This window comes from Mya arenaria, chromosome 3 (genome assembly GCF_026914265.1).
Source record: "Mya arenaria isolate MELC-2E11 chromosome 3, ASM2691426v1".
Lineage (NCBI taxonomy): Eukaryota > Metazoa > Mollusca > Bivalvia > Myida > Myidae > Mya > Mya arenaria.
The window spans coordinates 61504145-61526937 of record NC_069124.1 but is presented as its reverse complement, the minus strand read 5'-3'; the positions used below and the strand labels follow the sequence as shown (position 1 = coordinate 61526937).

Here is a 22793-nt window from a genome sequence, read left to right as displayed (position 1 = left end):
TATAACAAAACAGAAATAAACAGAACAAAACTGAACAGAACAGACATACTTTATATGAATACTTGTAAAACTTACATTTCTATAAAACCGACATTTGTTCATAAACCATGCAAATGTGTATTTAGAATATATACAAGAACATAATAAATATAACTGGAGGTTAAACTTAAGTTTTATTGTTAGCAGTATAGTATTTCTAATTACAAGAACTCCTTTAAATATAAAGGAAGTTTGATTAGTTCAATTTGTGATGAGATTCCCATACAGATTGTTGGTATAACGACAGGGCAAGGAAAGACGTACGACAGGGCAAGGAAAGACGTATTTACATAAATATGTTCTAATATTGCATGCACTCATCCACAGTCACTCTATACCATGTATACTACCACGAGAAAGTTTATGTTATGATTATATACTACCACGAGCAAGTGTATGCGATGATTATATACTACCACGAGCAAGTGTATGCGATGACTATACACTACCACGAGCAAGTGTATGCAATGACTATACACTACCACGAGCAAGTGTATGCAATGACTATACACTACCACGAGCAAGTGTATGCAATGATTATACACTACCACGAGCAACAGTATGCAATGATTATACACTACCACGAGCAAGTGTATGCGATGATTATACACTACCACGAGCAAGTGTATGCGATGATTATACACTACCACGAGCAAGTGTATGCGATGACTATACACTACCACGAGCAAGTGTATGCGATGATTATACACTACCACGAGCAAGTGTATGCGATGATTATACACTACCACGAGCAAGTGTATGCAATGATTATACACTACCACGAGCAAGGGATGCAATGATTATACACTACCACGAGCAAGGGTATGCAATGATTATACACTACCACGAGCAAGGGTATGCAATGATTATACACTACCACGAGCAAGGGTATGCAATGATTATACACTACCACGAGCAAGGGTATGCAATGATTATACACTACCACGAGCAAGGGTATGCAATGATTATACACTACCACGAGCAAGGGTATGCAATGATTATACACTACCACGAGCAAGGGTATGCAATGATTATACACTACCACGAGCAAGGGTATGCAATGATTATACACTACCACGAGCAAGGGTATGCAATGATTATACACTACCACGAGCAAGTGTATGCAATGATTATACACTACCACGAGCAAGTGTATGCAATGATTATACACTACCACGAGCAAGGGTATGCAATGATTATACACTACCACGAGCAAGTGTATGCAATGATTATACACTACCACGAGCAAGTGTATGCAATGATTATACACTACCACGAGCAAGTGTATGCAATGATTATATACTACCACGAACAAGTATTTGTAATGATTATACAATATATATATGATAACGTCTTTCATTTCATCCTCCGAAAATGCATCTAATACGAAAACTAATTTAATTATATGGAATATTTTATTTTTCAGCCCATTTCACCTTGTATCCATGCGTAAAAAAATCTTTTTAGACACATTGAGAGTATACCTACCGGAAACTGTTCATTTGTTAGTTTCTTTGTACCCGTACCGCCTTCCTAACTCTTCTATAGAGATTCATTGAATACCGCGTACTCACCTTCATTTTTGACCTTATCAGCTTCCTTATCAGCATGGAAAATGAGCACTAGACTGCAGTGCTCCAGCTAGACTTTAATAGCAGGGTGGGGGACCCCGCTGCCCTTTCTGGCACCCTGCTGCATTTATAATACACCATGCTCTACCCTTTTTGTTTGACAGAGTCAATTCTGAAAAAAAAGTATTAAAATAATAAATATATATAATTTTGAAACTATAATTGAGATAACAGCTAAGGTAGTTACAACACATACACAGAAAATATTGATCATTGGCCCTTGCAAGTGTCTCACTATGGCTCATTCAATGCGCATCAAAAGTGCCCATTCTGACCTAGCACCCTTCCCTTTTCATATCTTGGCTGGAGCACTGGAACTGCATGTGTAAAGCGGTTGCTAATACCATTGTTTATATTTTTACATTTTAAGTGCTTAAATCAGAAGTGTATACTTATAAACGAAAGCTTTTCAAATTCCTTTAATGATTTCGAAGCACTAACAGTAATAGCATTTGAATTTTGAACAAGCCGAAAATAGCATGACAAGAAAGAGGTTATTGCCTTTTTATCAATTAAATAAAGAATATTCGTGCTATTTCCGTTACACTGGTTAACTTAATTACTTGTACAGGAAATGCCTCAAGTAAAAATATTCTCAGTTTGATTTCATTCACGAAGATTGTATTCAAGGATAATTACATACACAGTTTACATTGAGGTTGGTCGTTGCCCTTCGTGTACGTACACTGATGTTTTAAATAAGGAGCAGAACGAGCGTGTTTTTTTATATGAAAGTGTACTAGATTGATACACAGTTTTGCAGCCTTATCTCCAAAACAACCTTGTAATCTTCCTACAAAATGATCCTTAGTCTTTTTTCCAGTCTGAAATCACCCTGACTTCCTGTGAATCACGGAAATGAACTGAATAATATGATATGATTTCCATTGTTCATTGTAAACTTATACTAGAAATATCAGTAGGACAGATCATCTTTGTGTGATATTTGAAAAGGAATATCAGACGAATGTGGCATGGCACTCGCTCGCTTACTCTGACGCCTGCCCGTCCACACACCCAAACTGCCGACACCACCGCCCACCACCCACACACTCGCTCGCTTGCTCTGACGCCTGCCCGTCCACACACCCAAACTGCCGACACAAACTCACTCACACCCGCCCACCAACCCATTCACTCGCCACTAAATCCCCACTCACAACACAACCCACCCACCATACTGATTGATTTCGGTGTATTCCACGAGCAGCAGACTAAAACGGGCCTCATAGCAAAAGTTGGAATTCAGATTCAACTAAACTTTTGTACTAGGGTGTTATTCTATTATGCCTACCAACTTCAACTTTAAGAGAAGGTGATCACAATTGTAGTATAGAACATACAATTTCAATTTCGATAATAGATAAAACAGAAAAAGTAAAACAAATTATCTACAAATGTACATATTCAAACCAATTGGCCATAACAGCACTATATAGAGTTAAGAATCATTAGCATGTTCATAAACATATGACTTACATACTCAGGGGGTACTATTTTTATTAAACTTACACAAAGATACATAGCAATACAGAGGAAAATGACCCAGCTTACCAAGAAGTTCGAATATAAACGCCAATTTACGGTCCTGAGGTGTATATTAATGGATAATGATATAGGACATATTTTCTTCCATCTAACATACAATGATACTGGGTATGTTTCGTCCATTTAGCTAATTTTCACTGCTAGAGCATAGCAGGCAGAAGGGAGAATACCGCACTGAATTAAATTTCTCCTGTAGTATCTTATCTTAATAATTATTATGCAATATAATTCCAATGAGTTCAAAACCAGAACTTCAAGGTGTTTCCAGTTTATAGGAGTTTATATATGCGTCAGTATGCATCTTTTCGTGCTTATCAAATGTGGTTACAGAGAATGAAAGTAAATTAAACTATGAACAATTTAATAAGGGGCGATATCAGGCCTATAACCATTTACCACCCAATACAACACTGTGTTCAGGTACTTACGTATACCAGCATATACAAACGATATGCACGCAGTGGACATGAACAGTTTCATGAAATAAACTTTTAACGATGCGAACATACCAATGACACAGATCCACGATGGTAATCAACAACATATGCTATTATGATTTAACATGCATTAGTGGTCAACATGATGTTTTGTCCAAATAAAAAGAAGTATTTCTCAAGTTTTCCAATATATTAACTTTAGTAAGTCAGCATTAAACCGTTATTGCAGGTGACAGAGTAGATATAAAAAGGTGACTATAGACGAATGCTAATCTTAGGATCAAAATAAATGAAAAAAGGAAATCAGAATACGGAAAATATTTCACTATCCTTCATTATTAAGAAATGGAAGTAAAAGATCGATGATTACTGCTAGCAGAACGGAGATGAACTGATACACGCTTATTTCTAGCTTTGTATCAAATATAAAAAAGTTAAAATGCATTACTTACATTATAAAAATATTCTTTTAAAGAATAACGTGAAAGGTTTTGGCACAAGGTCTTGACAGAATATCATTTGATAGTATAAAAGGCAGCCTATCTACATCATTGATCAATTATTTTAAAACATGTCTGGGATTCGTCTTTTCTACAAAAACTTCTACAGTCATTTCTGAAATAAAGACAAAGCGATCCGTTCCAACTCTAATTGCAGATATTTCACACGTCTATGCATATTTTATTGTTAATTTGAAGGTCTACACGAAAATTAATGCTTTAAGTCTGAAGCAACCAGACGAACGATTACTTTTCATATAGAGACCTTCAAATGAATGATAACGTATATATAAAATGGTTAAAATCATGATTGTTTCTGACAAAGCCTCGTCTTATTGAAATCCAGTTGTCTTTATCATTCACTACTTTTCCTGAACAAGTAGACTTTCATATGATCACTCTCTTACAAACTTCAATCTTTTAATACTTAAAGAGTATTTTTTTTGAAACCTCTGGGCTTATGATACTCATTTAGTTGACTGATATAAAATAATTGTGATATATATATATATATATATATATATATATATATATATATATATATATATATATATATATATATATATATATATAACGTTTCAATTTCGCCGAAAACGACACCTTGCATTCTCTCAACTTACTGTGTAACTTCCCCCCCCTCCCCCACCTGCCTACCAATTACTCCAAAAACATTATCAACCATTATACTTATATAACGCTGACCTATGCTTAGGAAGCATTATTGAATTAAACTAATTTTCAAGAAAATATATCGTTTCATATTTGCAACAGTTTCTTAACAAATTTCTACACCTTTCATGTACACATTCAGACCTTTTTATGGGCAAGTTGCGCCATGTCAAACGTGTCTGCTCACTGGGCCTTTTTCCTTTTTATTAACACATGGCAGTAAATCAAAGCATGTTTATACTATATCAGACTATCTCTGCCGGCGTTGAAGCTGAATGATTTGAAACAAAAACTAGCTCAACCTGCTGGATGTGCTTGATCTACTTCTATATTTTACATTTTAACCTCCTTGGCTGTACTCCTACGCGGAATTGCGCAGCTTAATCGAAATACATAGTGTTTACGTTCAATCAATGTTATTGCTCTTTTCATAAACTGTCTGATGTTGGTAAATGCGCATTCCACAAGTGGAACTTTCATTCAATATATGGTTTCGATAAAACACTAAAATCAGTGTTATTTCGCGTGCAAATCCTTCTAGCCACAATGGAACAATTAGGATATTGATTGGCCTAAAACCTAATTGCGTGGGGTCAATCACTAACATACGTTGACATCATTTTTTTTGCCATATCTGCATTAAGAACAGAACAGAACAGAATTTATTACACGTAAACTATAGTTTTTTTGTGTTTCATATACATAATAAATATATTACAATTACAATTATACAGTGTAGTGTGAAATATTAAATAAATATTATAATCAACTTTTTTAAGGATGAACTGGAATTGTAAATAACAAATCTATCAAACTAAAAAGTATACAGAACGGAATATATTCTATAACACGTAAATTTAACAGTATGTGTGTTATGTTTTCATATAATCATATCAGCATTACAACTAAACTAAGCTGATAGCGACTAGTATTATTGACATACAAAGGATGAACTGAAAAAAAGTGTTATTGCAATCATCAAAGTTAGTACAAGGTTTTTATTTGACATTTGTATATGTATACATGTTGGAACAATCATTTTCAATATATAATTGAATGCATGACGACAATAGAATTGAATCTCATAACTTAAAGGTAAAACGTGATTTAAATATTCTAAATGATAATGTAAAAAAACAATAAAAATCTACTTTTTACGATGAACAATTAATGATATGGTTTATATATTCATTAATAAAGTATTACGAATCTTAAATGCTTCCGATATATATTGACCTAACATAAATGCTTCAGATTTATTTTGTGTATTTAATAGCTGAACAATTTTAAACATACTAGGTCTAACTCTGTAATAACGTTTAATATAATTTTGTCTTAACATAACATATAATGAACACTTAAACATAAAGTGATACTCATCTTCTAATTCATTAGAATCACATTATTGACAATGACGCAAGTTTCTTTCCAGTCTATCATATCTACCAGTATGTATTCTTAGATTATGGGAACAAATACGTAATTTTGTAATAGCAATTCTCAGTCTTCTTGACGCGATATTTTTCTAAATAATATTCAAATTCTAATGAGGTTCTCTATACAAAGTTAAAATACCATTTTTGTTCACATTTCGTTGCCATTGCTGTAAATATTCGTCTATAAGACGTTGTTTAAAAATACAAATAAAATGGTTTTTGTTTATCTGTGAATCATCACACCATACATAATTAAATCCATATCGTGTAAGAAGGTTCTTCACATTAAGATACATTGTTGTTTATATTTGTACATTGTATCACAAAATTTAAAAGTTGGTTTTAGCACAGGTCAAAATCATATCAATACACCTATATGCGATAGAACATTTACAATAAACAATGCACCGTGGAATTCCAGGGTATTTATTTGTGGAATTTCCGCCTTCCACTTCCGTTTCTTTAGTTACTAGATGATGAATTAAGCATGTATCTACTCGTGACTGACGGGAATATTTGAAGTATAGTTATTTCACGGTGACTATTTGTCTGCACCATATTACCAAAAAACAAACAGCAATAAAACGTCTTCATTCCATTCAGTAAAATGGTGCACACTATCTTGTTATTTTATTATTCGTTTTTGTAATTTCTGTTTTCTGTCCTTGGTCTATTTACAAGTTGAAGAACAATAACAAACTTTACGTATGTCATCTTGACATTTATTTAACATTTGAAAACAATGAAATGCGGGTAATTGCCACACAAATCAAGTTCTTGAAGAACATTTACCATTAACTTGTTCGAAAGTTTTGTCGGTGAATTAAAGGAATGGTGAAGACTGTAAATATGATACATATATAACAACACTGTAATGTTAATGGATTTTAATTATAAGCAAAACAGTGCAATATAATTGGCTTTTCAATAAAAACAAAACAGTGTAATGAAATTGGCTTATATATATGCCAAACAGTTAAATATAATTAGCTTTTAAATAATCACCAAACAGTGTAATGGCATCCCCTTTTGAATATAGACCAAACAGTTTAATATCGTAAATATCACAATTTTTGCCAATAGTTAATCCAACCGGTATATTAAAATATTGCCTGTGAGTTGTGCCTGCAGAACTTGTTAACTTCCCCCATTCATGAAAATACACGACCCAGCCCCCAGCCACCTTCTTGCAACTTTTATTGTGAAATAATACTTCGTGGGGGTTACATTTTCTTACATCAGCTTGAATATATTATGTTATTCCAGTTAGTATTTTTACGTTTGCTGAAACACAGAAGTCGATCGCTTTGTTTTGTTACGCCTTGTATAACTTAAAATAATCTCTATTCGTAAAATTGTGTTTAAGAGGTATATGCCTTGAAGGAAGTTAGGGGTAAATTAGGAAGTGATTGAATAGTATGAATGGATGAAGTTACAAATGTTGTAATATTTTACTAAGAAATTTAGGTTGCTGGGAATGTCACGGTTGCTCAGCTAGTCATTGGTTGCTATGAATGTAAGTTGCTGCTAGGGAAGTAAGTGGTTGTTGAGAGAAATATTGATTGTTAAGGAAGGTAGTTGTTGCCAAGGACGTAAGTTGTTGCTAAGTAAGTTAATGGTTGCAAGGGAGGTCAGTGTCTGCTAAGACGTATGCCATCGGTTGCTATGGGTGTAAGAAGTCGCTGAGAAAGTACATGGTTGCTAAGAAAGTCATTAGTTGCTAAAGAAGTAATAAGTGACTAAGAAAGTCAATGGTTGCCAAGAAAGTCATTGGATGGTTCGCTAAGAGGTAAGTGGTTACTAAAGAAGACATTGGCTGCTAAGAAGGTTATTGGTTGCTGAGGAGCCACTGGTTCATACCAAATATCAGGGGTCTGGGGCCAGGCCTTGAGGTTTCTGAGAGAATTTCAAAGATTTTACAATTAACATATATTTGAGAAAACCAGGAAACCCCAGGATTTGGACCAGATTGACCCAAGGAATATAATCTAAACAATGTTGGTATAGGACCACTACATGAGGCTACACACCAACTAGATGCCTTGCGGTTTCAGTGAAGAGTTTCAAGTCTTGAGAGAAGAGAGTCCTTGCCCTCCAGAGGTGTATCGTTATTAAAAAAGAAGAGCCCAAAGAGCCAGGATTTGAACACTCTTAGTAAATTCGCATTCCTTTTGCTCCTCTACTTCGCCTCCTCGCTTTTGTCATTGAGAGTAGACCCGGGTAACCAAAAATGGCGTCGCACAGCAAATACCGAATCAAGTAAGAACAAAAGAAAGAAATCGAAGATTGGTCGTGTGTTCCTTAGTCACAATTACGTCTCTTGACATAATTATGTTATGGTGGTGTAAAATCAAAGACTCTCCTATGTCCAACAGTCTGAAACTTGGTAAACACGTAGGCAGAAGAGGGTTGAGAGAAGGGAGTCCTGCCATCGAGCCATGAATCCTTCTTTCCAATTTAAACACCTTAAATTTTGTTCATTGGGGCCTTAAAATGCCATTAACATACTAACTTCAACGTTGTTGGTGAATAAAAGAGAGAGTTGGGTGGCATTGCAGCCACATTGACTGTGGCCAAATCAACACTGCAGCATATGGAGAGGCCCAATCAAGTGAAACGCTGGGAGATTAAGGCATCCCTAATTTTGCTGTTGACAACAAGCTTGGCACTTGTAAGTATTAAGAAGAAGTATGCAGATTTAGTATTCGTATGATGAAATATATATTAAGTATGTGATTTGAACCTATAGCCGCCAGCACATAAACTGAACATGTTTTTTGGCTTACCAGACGGACGGCTGGTTCTTACTGTTTTTCACTAATTTATTCCATACGTTTTATTATCATACCTAAGGTTTTCATTATTCAAACGCTTAGTCATAATGGTTTTGTACACATGCAGCAACCATGAGCATTTTTTAAATTCTATTTCAACTGTTATATAAGTTTTACAAAAACAAGCTGATTGTACCAAGCTCTTAACGTCTACTATTTCTGTTATTCCCTGAGTGTCTGCTGAAGGCATAATCAATGTTGACTAATACATACTTTGTTGTGTTTCCCGCCATGATTGACAGTCTTGATGGTCCTGGTGGGGTGAACTATTTCCTGACAACATTATACACCGAGCCAATTAATCATAAGAATTTGAAAGTTATTGAAATGCCGTGCAGCAAGACACATTCAAGTAGTTGCCACTCGAGTTCCACTCAAAATGCAGCTAACGATTCCTTAACAATTGTGAAGCAATAAGTTATACAAAGCTCATCATAGTATTATTGATAAATATCGTTATTATCATCACTTTGTCTCAAGAATCGTAATTGTCTTTCTAAAATTGGTATATCTTTTCTTGTTATCTGAGGAGTTATGGCTGTTGTCATTACTTTATCATACTTAAATGTTTGTCGAAAATGATATAGTCCTGATATTGTGTTTCGATGGCGGTATAGTTGTGCTAAATCTTGGACATAATTCAAAACAGATATTTAAATACTACCATAAATAAATTGACAATTTTTATGGATACGATTATCCAAGCTTGAATATTATCACACTTCAGGTCATTTTAAAATATTTCTGTATTGGACGGCATATGCCCCAAAGTACCCTACTGTCAGCAGTTGAATCAAACGTGATATCGTTAACAGTTACGAAACACCAAATGGACAACAAATTGATTTGAAAAATAAACAAGCGGCTGTGAAAAAAACATTAATTGAGGTCAAAAAGTAACTGTATGTGGTTCTGGTGGCTCACAGCGGCAGACGGTCTGAATTGCCTGTGTTGATGTCAGCCTTGATGGAACTTGGTATATTTGTGTGCTAGTGTCTTTGTATTGCCTGGAAGTTTGATAGTGTTAAAGAAAGAATACAAAGGCATGGAGTTGCAAAACAGGAGGATTTCGTACGTATTCTTCTGGGAACATCAAATGCAGCCAAAAATGCTGTATTAGATGTCCGTTCACTGGGGAAATTATATGTAGGTGCCGTTTTGGCGACAATCCCACCTGCTTCTGTTTAAAACCAAATTCTTTTTAACATTGAAAAGACCAAAAACATTCGTTCAGTCAGCCCGCTTATCTACAACTTACAGGGGTTTTCTTCGTGATGGTATTAACGGACTCTCTGCAACATGCAGGTATCAAATAAGCAACCGGTAAAACACATGTAACCTTTTATATAGGACAAAAATAAGAAATTTGGTAATAAAGTTCCACATCAGAGAAGAAGTTTCTATTTCGCTTCTTTAAAAATACTTTAATGTTTTGCTTAGAGAGGTATTGAGTACAATGCACTTATAATAATTTGTCTTCTACCAAAACCAACATATTCAGATTGTTAATGTCCACGTATTATATGTGTTGTTATGATTTTTGATGGAACAAGTTGAGGTCGAAGTAAATATACCTCAATATAGGTTTCTAAAGGTTATCAGTGGGTTATAAAGTCTAAAAAATAAGTACAGTATTTTTAACTTCAGGTTATGTCTGTAGTCCTTTGCAAAAACAGTAAAAGATAACCTTTTAATCACCACATATTTCCTACCTAGCCTCTGAAACTGCGCCATTTTCTTTTTCCATGAGAAACGAGGATTGCCGAACTGATCATCGGTGCTATCCGAGTGTGTCGGAAATGAGTGTGCTCGTTTCTTTTTTAATCGGATACGCCATCTAATCAATGACGTCATCGGTGCCCCATAATATATTTGAATACATATACCATTTACAGTTCTCATTAGAATCATTTAAAACTTGTATAAATGGTAACACACACTATTTATGAAAACGCCGACAGCTCCTGGTTTGTTATTACTTAAACCACAATGCACTCCAAAATAATAATAACTTATATATCCCTTTTCACGAATTGGATCAAACTTGACAAGTTTAGTTTCTGACAAACAAACAATGTTTGATTATTAAAAATACCTATCCGTTTTGGGTAACAGAACTTAGTGGTCAACATAATATTTTGTTCGTTAGGAATGCAATATATTTCCAATTTGCCAATACTTTATTCGGCAGCCAGCCGTTATAAATTGTAATTAGATGAAGCGGTATGTACAATTAGTGTTAGTGGGTAGTTAAACACTAAACACTTAAACGATTGTTAGTATGTACTTAAAAAATAAATGGTTTAATGTGACAACACATTACTAAGTAACAAGTTCACAGACATCTAGTAAACATTTTTATACTTTGAACACAAAGCTTGCAATAAGTAATGATTAAATAGTGTTAGTATATACTTAAAAATGAATGCTTTAATGCGATGCATAACCATATCTTATGTATATTTACAAACTAATAATCATTTAATTTTATAATTTATCCACTAACTTGGCATGCGCCGGTTTCCGCTGCACCTGATTAAAATTAACAACGGCTGACTGCTAAATTACTGAAATAAATGTACACTGCCTTCGCATTGGACAAAAATATGTTGACCGCTATTTATGGTAATATGAGGGTTTGGAGCAGATAAATACCGAAATCTGCTGGGTTCCTCATCTCTTTTGTCCTAAGCTGAGTCAATCGGAATTACTTAACTTTTATATCAATTATGGGGACACGAATCAGTCCAGTATTTATATGAAAAACTACAGAAACACGTGCAGTTGTAGAAAGCTTAAACATAAACCCGGTTCAATAGCATCAAGAAACACAGAACTGCAAACACACTCACAAACAGCATACACCATATAGAATGTATTAACTAGGGTTGATAATAAAGGGTTGTTTGACTTGGAACGGTCAGGAAATGTAATTATACTTAGGGTTTAGACTAGTACAAAATCCTATCCCAGTAATTCCGAATAAAGTAAAACGTAAGTGGTGAACCTTATCCAAGTATGCATTAACTTAAGAAACTAAAGGGTAAAACATAATAAAAGTAATAAGTAAACCCAAAAAATCTTCTATTATTATATTATTATATTGGGGACCCCAACTCTGTCTACTGACAAAGGAACACAATCCAGAGTACCCAATGCAAACTTGTTTAAGTTATGATACAGTTCCTTTTTGAAACAATTAAAACCGATACAGTCTGCCTTCGTACATAAAAGGCTTAAAACCGTATGATCATAAAAGTTTCATTACAAAAGGCATCAAAAACGTGAACATCTGCATTAAAGTCTTGGGACCTTTAACTTGATTACAGAAACCATGGCCTCAGCTAAGTTAGTCGAAATTTCTCAACATTTAAATCCCTTCCTAAAGCTAGGAGCGGACTTAAACCTGCATGGTAGTCATGTTGGTTGCTTGTTAAATATAACAAGTGCAATGTTGCAGTTATCTTTAAAACTGTTTTGGTGTGATTCAGCCATTCGTAGGTATTTTGCCTATTATTTTTGCAGGTCGAGGAACTTTCGTCAACAGGTATGTGGGAAAATAGTCGGAGAAAGCCTCGTTTATACATATAATTATATGCATGAGGGAGGGGAGATATCTCATAATCCAATGAAATCGCATATTACAATTAAATACTCTTAAATAAAACTGCACTGTCAGTTTTCTCCGAGAGCTGGTCAAAATTTTGTAGTGATCAGGGGGAGCGAGTTAAATACGAGCTCTCGCCAGAATTATTTTTTTATGAGTGAGAGGCAGATTTCCGGAAACGTTTCCTTGCGGAACCAATGATAGTGCCTCGTAAAGTATTCAATGACATGTTTACGAGATTTGCCAAGCCAAATCGCTAAAGATAACGAGGCAAAACGTAGTGTATCGGGGTTATCCGACGATGTGAAACACGATATGAATGAGTAGTGTTTGATATGTTATTTAGCTCAATTGGATTGCAGTATGTTTAAATTTTCCGTTTAATCCCTCCCACCTTGCATGGCGGTATATTGAACATGTTGGTAACCGTAACCCTTTTTATACAATAATCCAACTGATGGCCTGTGGTCATCTTTTGTGAAATTGACGTCCAAGATGGCTGCCAGCACATTTAAAAAGTACCATATTCGTACATGTATATAACATACCGATATTGAAATTTGGTCGGAAAGTATCCCATTTCAATTTTATAATGAAGAACATGTTTAACTGTATTTAAAAAAAAATATTTCAATTCATTAATATAGTATATTAAAAGGACCTCTTCGGTTGCTGCAGAAAATATGAAAATGTTGTATTCCTTCTTTACTTTACCATTTGCTTTGCTGGTTGGTCATAGAAATATTCGATGAACAATTGACGTTGCCTACACGGTTTATCACGGCAATATTGTAGCAGCAACGTAACCTGCGAGAGCACGACAAAGACACGATTTCGCACGATTTGCTACGCTTTTCAGGTAAGACTTGTTACAGATTGATGATTCAGTCTGGGTCTAGTTAATGCCCCCATTTCACCAAGGATTGTTTTTTTCCAATCGGCCCGATCTGTACCAGATTATCCCCGATGATATATGTTTTTGATCGGCCAGATTGTCGTCCTGAATCGCCTCCAATCGTCCCCATTTTTTAAGCCGATTGAATCCCGACCATTGAACCACGGCGAGGGACGATTCACGGACGATCCTCGAGCGATCGACACGTTTCAGGGGTGCAAGTATGCGAAAGTACGCGCAAGTACCCGCAGGTACAAGACAAAGGCCCGGTAGAGACCTGCATCTCGTGCGCAAGTGAGCGATGTTCGCGCGTTGTTCGGCCGAGAGGGACCGAAAATGGGCGATCCCGGCTCGAGAGAGGACGCTTTCGGCCGCTCTGCGGCCGATGTCCGCCGTTCTTACGCCGTTCTTCGCGCGAGAGTGGCCGAATGTAGGCTTATGTTGACGCAGGTAGCCGCAGAAACCCGAAAGTAAACGTTCTTCGGAAGATTTAAACGTTCTTTGGCCGACTTAATTTGCCCAGATCGGCGAGAGATCGGTGTTTTGTGGCCCGACTATATAAATCGAGCCAGATCGAAGCCTTTCACCATTTTCTGACGAGCCAGTGAAAGTCATGGACAAACAAGCAGTGCTGGGGCTTGTTGTAGCTTTACAACTTCGTACTGCTATAGCACAGCAAAATGTTACAAGACTAGAAAGTATGCTGAGGAGAAGGAACAGGGTCAAGAGAAGATATGCTTAAAGGAGTAAGTTGTTGTGAATTGTTAAAGGTTTTTCACCTGTGTTTTGTTTCAGTACCTGTTCTGAGAAAAGTTTGCAGTTTATTTTTTTATTATAAATATTTTATAGTTCTCTGGCATTGGTATTAATTTGTATATTTATTATTATTTATAATTACTTTGAGTAAATATATGCGTTGCTGTTCTATTAAGTAACAATTAATTATTTGTGACATTTGAAAGGATTTCTATATGTTCTGGTGATGGTCGGGTGCTTACACTCCGATGACACTACGCACGACCCTCGGAAGAGAGCGGCAGAGGCTAAACGAAAGCTCCAGAAGGCTCCAGAGGGCTCCAGGGGGCGGGCGAGACAAGTGGACCTTCAGAGGACCCTCGGACGACCAAGGCGACCACGGGCCGACTGTTTTGATCGGCTACTGTTTTTCAACTTGTTTAAAAACAGTAGCCGATCACTTTTTAGGTACCCGACCCTCGGGGGACTAATGCGATCGCGCCAGATCTTACCCCGAAGGTATAGGTCAGTGCACGTTAGTGCACGCAGGTTCCCGACTTATTTTGCAAAAATAGGGCCGATCGACTAAAAACGAGATCCGGTACTCTCGGGACCAAAACAATCCTTGGTGAAATGGCCCTATAGGACAAGACTTATTGTAATGCAAGAGATTACAGATGCGGCTGAACAGGACTACATGTGAGTTATTATATAAACAAGTATCATTATTCGAATGAAGGTAAACATTAGTTTAAACATTCTTATAAGTGATTGAAAAAAGCAGGAATGACATGAATTTATATGAAACATATTATAACAAGATAGCACCATGTTGTCAGAAACACATCTTAAGTTTAATAAAACATGTATACCTCCACCACCGTACGGCAACAAATAACTCATGTTTCATGGAAATGTCTGCGGGACAATTTGAGGAGATACATGTACGTAGAAAATATTCCATACATGTAAGGTTATAACTAGTAGCGTAATCGCATTCGTAGAGTTTATACACAGAACAAAACATAAATTGACTTAAACTATACATAGTATCTCGTTATTCTAACTTATAAACATATTATATAAAATATAAACACATATGAGTACTTTAAAATACCATACATTTCATGCCAAGAGAAATGTAACCCAATTCAGTGAAATACAACAAAGAGAATGAATGGATCCAATAATGAGAATGAATTGACAAAACTACTTTATAGGCAATTATTAATATATTTATAAAAGTATTTTCTCGCCCTATAATGGCTGCATTATGGCTTATGGGCGTAATCGCTTGGAATGAATCAGTATAGCAATGCAGTAAACTGCTGATTCGCACCCTGTGTTTTTATGGTAAAAACTATCGACAGGTATGCGCATGAATATATAGCGATTTTGCGAGCAGAGTGTCTAACCAATTCGTTTGACCAAGACAGTGAACAAGGGCAGTAATGACAGGTGCGCCGAGGTCTCCTGGTTCGTTGTTCGGGGTAAAACACGTCCTCGATTCGGTGAGTATTAACAATGTTTTCTATATGTTTCAATTTTCAGAAACAACCTTGTTCTCCGAATGAAGAGGAATTGCATTTTTATGATGTTTTGGATGAAAATTTAGTCTGTGTCAAAATATCTCGATAACAAAAAAAATTCTTACTTGGCTTACCGAGTCACTAAATGCACTTAATACTACAAAACGACGATTTTATACCATTCTCTTTCGTGTAAGTCTCATCCGATATCTTGTTTCGGTCAATAATGGGTATTAATATTGTTTTCCGAGTGCAGATCGCCCGTGTTGGGGATAAATCGGCACTTAAAGATGGTTCATTATGTGCATTTTTAGAAGCCAGGTTCATCCCGAATATGGTAATTCTAGGGTACACTAAAATAAAAAGGCGTCGATTCGTTTTCCTAATACATGTTTATGCAACACATTTAGGAAGGGTCATTTTGATCAGTACCTCATAACTCTCTGTCATTATTTTTGGAGGTCATAGAGCAAGTCGTCACACGGTTCAGTCTTTAATTGAAATAGTGTTTACTTATAAGTATTTATTGCAGGACATCAAAGATGCGGCTGAATCGGATCAAGGGTGAATATGTATTTTTACTATAATTCGAATGAGTGTAAACAAACGTTTTAAAGTTCTTATAAGTGATGGAAATAAGCAAGGGTGACATCCATTGATAAACCCCAGTAAAGCGGGTACAATCAAGACAGCGTCTTGTTGTCAAAATCATACACAACGGATTCAGTAACTTGAGTTTCATTTAATGGTTTGCCAGTACATGGCTTGGTTCTTTGAAAAACAAAATACATGTAACATACAACCGACAAAATCTACTAAGCTGCCGGTCAACTTGGCGGTTATGGCATGCGTTCTTTTTACGTAAATGAAAACGTTTAATATTTGATTTAACATTTGTACGAAAACAATTTCTAAGCGGTGTAAGCAACGCAAGTCATGCTTACTTAAACTTCTTAGTATAGCAAAATTGTTTAAATTTAATGTCATTTTTCTTGAACTGACAGCAAGTAGACAAACTTAATGGACATATGGACCCAATGGCTAAAACATAAAAGTGCCCTGCGTTTTAGCCAACGGTAGAAAGCCATATACTTGTAATATAATAAGAAAGGTTTCAATGCTCCGTGTGCCATAGGTGGCTATGAAAGACTCGACATTGCCAAAATTACCAAATATTTTACACGGAAGCATTCGAAACTGAGCCATTCTAATAACATCCATTGAACAACACAAACGAAGTAAATATTAATTCTGTCAAAAATAAATGCAAACTCCACGGGGTTTGCCGTAATTTACAAAATCCATTATGATATTCTATCTAAAAATCAAGACATCATCGGCATTAAAATTGTATCCCATCCTCTTTCAAGTTGGATTTTGTAATTTTATGAGTTAACCAGAGGCACCTATTTAGACGCAATTTATTCCTTTCATCGCAGTTGATTATGCGCCGGGCATTTTCCATTGCCCTTATTTTGATGGGATACCGCCATTGAGTTCTTGTTCTTTTGTTGAGTGTATGGGGGAAACAAAAATTCTTGTAGCAGGAAACAATAGTTTAAAGCAATTCAAGCAATGTTTTCCCCCTGAGTATTTGAGATGATTGCATATTTAAACATCCCTAGTTCGCTTCCGCCACAGTGAATTATACTTTTTGCTTTAATCTGAAGCTGTTTTTTCCATGAATCGTATCTTGTTTCCTTAATCAATGCAACTTAAGCTTTTCATGCAAATGCCCCAGTTACGATGGACGAACCCAACCGGCAATCGTCAGTTGTCGGTCCTAAACCCGGAAATATAATAATCTCTACAATCTATTACATATATATCAAAACTTATGAAGCAACATTTCGATCACTGATTCTATTATGATGTCGATGCAAAAATGTGAAAGTAATGGGAACTGAACATTTTGTAGTCAACTCCTAAAATTTCAAATATTGTGTTCAAGATAGATGAACTTAAACTATTGATAATGGTTTGCCGTCGACGCGGCATAAAAGCCTACGTTGCATATATAGAAGAATGGCATCCAATAAACGAACGTGTGTTTATGTAAGCGGAATTCGAATGGTCTGCGCTTATTGTTTTTGGCCCGTTTTGGACCCTCGAAACACAACAGTCATAAACGATTTGAATGGATCAATTATGAGATCGGTTGCGGGTACAACTCTATTTTCATTCTCATATCTTCCTATTCCAAAGAAATGTAAAAAAGATAGGGTAAACGGCAAACGAACTGCTGCCGTGTAAGGTAAAGCGGGTTAAAACATATCCAATGTTATAAGTCAGCGGGCTCGGTTTGATGATGAAGACATATGAAACCCAATCTAGTCCCTCATTATCCATTATAAACAATATTATCTTGTTTTTGAGCTAAGAACCATATAAAACATAGCCACTACTACTGGAATCCTTTCTTAGAAGGCGATATCAAACAATAACTCGGAGGAATACTAACTCTGGAGTCAGACAAAGAAACCCAACAGAATAAATAATTGCATAAATATATTTTTTTGCACTGATCCTCATAAACAAATGATAGGGCGTTAATGTCAGCCGGAATAGAAGGCACATGGAAAGGCTTTCCCACATTTCTCGTATGATACTTAGGTAATTGGGTGTTCTTTTGATCATAAAACTGCCTTACAAAGCAGACTAAACACCGTAATAGACCATCCGCCAGTTTAGATGAATACTCTGTTGACCAATAACAAGATTAAATTTTATCAATTATAAAAGCACATGGCAGCATTGATTAATGTATCAACACAAAACCCTCCCAACGTTGCAGAAATGGCTATGGTGACTGGTTTATTTTTAGCATTATTTTCATTCTTTTGCCAGAAGAGTTCATTTAAATTACGTTTAATCACTTTAATCTTTCAAAATTGAATTCGTTGGAATCAATTTCAAGGTCAATGGTTATTTAAAGCCAACATTGTTTTCTTTGATATTTCTAGTTAAACTTTATACATGCGAAATTGAAGGTTTTAACCAAACTCTTTGAATCATCTAGCTAATTGTCTACGGTTTGTGACTGTGAAATTTCAAAGACTAGCCATGTTAAAGGGGTAATATAATCTGAATGCGTTTCGAACGCAGTGCGCAAAACATTATTAAATGTGTATAAGAAACATGTTTATTGGTTCCTCGTTACCCGCATCAACATTATCACCCGATTTAGGATAATTTGATGTGTTATCAGACGCAAACGTTCGTTAGATTTAGACAATAGGCGTGTAAAGGTTGTCCATTTCCGGGCCTTTTTAAAAGGCGTGCCATTCTGCCATATGATATTATTTTGTTTATCCGTTCTTATATCTCATGTGGTAAATTTCAGCCGATTTAAAATAAAGTCTTCGCGTCACTCGGGCTTAACCAAAATCAATGTAGATATATGTTTTAAGAATCTCCGTGTGCTCATGATTTGAACAGGTTTTTACTGTTTTAGATATTCTATAAACATTCCTACATTTATTAATGTAGGCTCTAAAGCAGACAACCTGAATTTTGGGTCTGTTATTCTGACTGAATCGCGGTGTAAATTTGGAACGCCCTGTGTATGTCGGGAAATGCACGCGGGTCCGGTAAAGAGTGCTTTGACCTTACAACCTGGAATGGACAGCAATTGAGAGCATAATCGCCGTTCCACATAAAACATTGGTGAAGCTTTTTTTGCGCTTGAATTGAAATTGAAAGCCAAACACTTTTCACGAACTACTCTTCTTTCATTTTCAAGCCACGTGACTGACGGGCACATACCAGTGCAAAGTTGGTAATCAATAGCTGCGAAAGACAGTTGACAAGAGTCCGTCGCTATCCTCAAGCAAAATTGTGATCGAAATACCTTTTTTCTACATATTTCTTAACCGTTAAGCGTACATCATTGCCATATTTAAAGTGACACTTTTATTCAAAATCAATACATACACATGTATAACAAACATCAATTTTGAGTGAAAAAACTTTAACTACTTACTAAATAATGCATTTATGGAAAATATTTATTACTGATAACAACATTGTAACCGAGTATTTAATAGCTAAAAACATGAACATATTTAATGAATGGTGAATGCTCAAAGATTTACTTGATCTATTGTCGTCTCATAAGGTAGAAATACCGTGTTTTATAAAGATTTCTTGCAAATTAAACTCGGAATCCTTCACAAGAACCATTGTTTTCGACATTTATTTTTCCTTTTTGGGATATTTAAACAATAATTTTAACTGTGTTTAATCTTATGTGGGAGTAAGAGCGCATCTTAAAGTAATTCCTGGGTTGTATGCTAATTTGCTGCCAGAAAAATGGCGCTGACTGTCCATAATTCAATGATAGAAATATGTGTGGCCGAAAGTTTTGTGCTAACTACTGTTTCCCCATATCGGCTAAATGATAATTTCTTATCACTATCATACTGGCAACAATGTTACCAAAGCAGCATATGCCCCCAGTTATTGTTTACATTTTACGGGTTTGCGACACGCAATGGCCAAAAGTACTCGCTTAATTTGCCTGATACCCTTACGCATCATTTGAAAATGACAAGTAATTCGTACCTCATCAGATAAGCTCACGTGAAGTACAACGCTCGCGAGGAGTCTATACCACACTCACAAGGGGCTGCACAACATTTGCAGAGGACTGTACCTCAATCACAGAAGAGAATAACACAACCGCAGGGGAGTGTTACCCAATCACGTCCTGTTCGATGGTATCAGCAAAGGGGATCTCACACCCTCGCAATCATTGTCGATGACAGATGGCTGTGGGATTATCACAACATCTGCATCAAAAGGCGGAGATCCCTCGGTCGACGTAGCATACGTCCCCACTGTCACAGGTTTCATCACTGTCATTTGGTTTCGGGGGCGATGTTGTGAGCGGGGCACTCTCTGACTGTCGACTGCCATCAACCATGCGTTGCATTGTGTAAGAAAGTAATTGACTATTGGTAACAGTTAATAATCAAATCCAGCCATTATAAAAATAGTAAGCACCAAAACAAGCGTATATCACATTCTATTAGTTTTCGAACTTGCCGCTTCGATTCAACATATTTCTAGTTTTCTATGGTATTCCTGAAACTGTAATTTCGTGACACATCCTGTACCTACCACGTGACAATCTAAAACAGTAAGTTTGATGCGTCCCCTTAAGATAACCATGTTTAATGAGTGTTAAAAAATAAAATCATTAACATAAATACGTTGTCTCTTTTTTATCAGTAAAATGTCTGGTTTGAAAAAGTTTATTACACAATAGAATACACAATGGGATACATCGTCTGCCAGTCGGTTTCTAATATAATTGATGCTATCACTCATTCGCCAGTCTGTAAGACAATCTCCCATTTATCAAAGTCAATATAAGACCTTCATACAATCATAATGTTATATGGCAATCACCAAACAATGTTTAAATATGTAGATTTACAGCATTAATATCGAAGTTTTAAAAAAAATATCATGGACTGTGGAAACAAATCAAAAAGCTAAAACCACAATACCCTCTGTGGTACCCAAACCAGACTGAAACCTTTGAAAAATGCCTAAGGCAACGCAGACATTTAAAGTTATTGGGAGAATATGGATTTTGAAGAAAAGATGCAATGTTTTCCATTATTGAACAGTTGGAACCCGTTTATGATCGACACACAATCATGTTTTCCTGTATTCACTTGCAGTATAACACGTTGTCAATATTAACTACTTGCTCGTATACCGAACTAAAGATAACTTGAGATTTTAAGGACATCTAGATCAATGTTTATTTGGGTACACTACGCAAATTGTACACCAACAAATTCGTTTGATTACGTCTGGAATTGGAACATATGAAAGAAACCGTACTTAAAAGAAATATAACATAACTCAGAATTTTAAGTAACAGCCGCGAATCGAACCTCTTAAAAACGTTCGATCTGTGTTCAATCTAACATCAGATCATTTGTTTAATAAATGTTTGCACGCACACGCACACACACACACACACACACACACACACACACAATCCATTTCAATATGCTATTTGTTTTCTTAATTACGCGCAGCACTTTTGTAGAATTGTGTAAATGTTCGCTTCAACAATTGGTCCACTGTAAGTAACATATGAGATAATGACAAACATGCTGAATATGCAGTAATGTGTTAACTCAATGAGTATTAATCAATCATCAAGCGGTCGTGAAGGTTATCCAGTGAACAAAAGACAAACAAAACAATTAATGTTGTTTCGTTATGAAAACAACACTATACTAGTAACCATCATGTTTTGAGTAGCAGCTCTTATAGGTTAAATCAAGATTGTTCTAAATCCGGTACAACATTCATTCATAGATGGCATGACTATAAACGAGTATTTGTTTTGCAAACTAGATTGCGTATTTCAGACAGACATTATTGATGGACGTGGTTAAAAGGCAACAATTATGTATCTTTTAAATCTTAAATTCAATACTTTAGCATTTCTAAATGCATTTGCAAACGGCATTTTTTTCAGTATTTCTCAAAGAAAGGGAATAAAGACGTTGTGATTGTCGATGCAGATTGTCCATACTGATTCAGATGTGTATTGCTATGGTTGGGTTACTGTGGTCTGGTCGTTTCGAGACACATTTATGAAAACCTCGATTTAATTTTCTCTTTCTGCAGAACTTACAAAAATATAAAAACACCATGTAGACAAAAATAGTTTGAGGCAAGAAGATTCGATAACATTTAAAAACTGAACTCTTTGCCTACAAAAGTCAGAATTGTTTGAATGTAGTTCAAACATCCAAAATGTTACCCGGTTCTTATACTGAGAGTTTGTTTTCAGTTAAGTTCACTCTGGTCATGTTTGACTGTTAAATCTATATTTCCTAAGTATGTACACTTTTTCACGAGTGCCAATCACGTGGGCATAGTTTTGATAAAGTAGAAAAACCA

General features: G+C 35.8%; 1 protein-coding gene across 1 annotated transcript in view; it reads right to left on the bottom strand.

Moving 5' to 3' along the window:
- The window catches only part of LOC128228793 (uncharacterized), a 30008-nt gene extending 9250 nt beyond the window's left edge, over positions 1 to 20758 (bottom strand). Inside the window, exons 1-2 of the mRNA XM_052940295.1 lie at positions 20424 to 20758; positions 1614 to 1782 (exon numbers count right to left, since the gene is read on the bottom strand). The gene's annotated coding sequence lies outside the window, so the exon portion shown is untranslated. The remainder of the gene's footprint in view (positions 1 to 1613; positions 1783 to 20423) is intronic.
- Positions 20759 to 22793: the final 2035 nt, after the last annotated feature.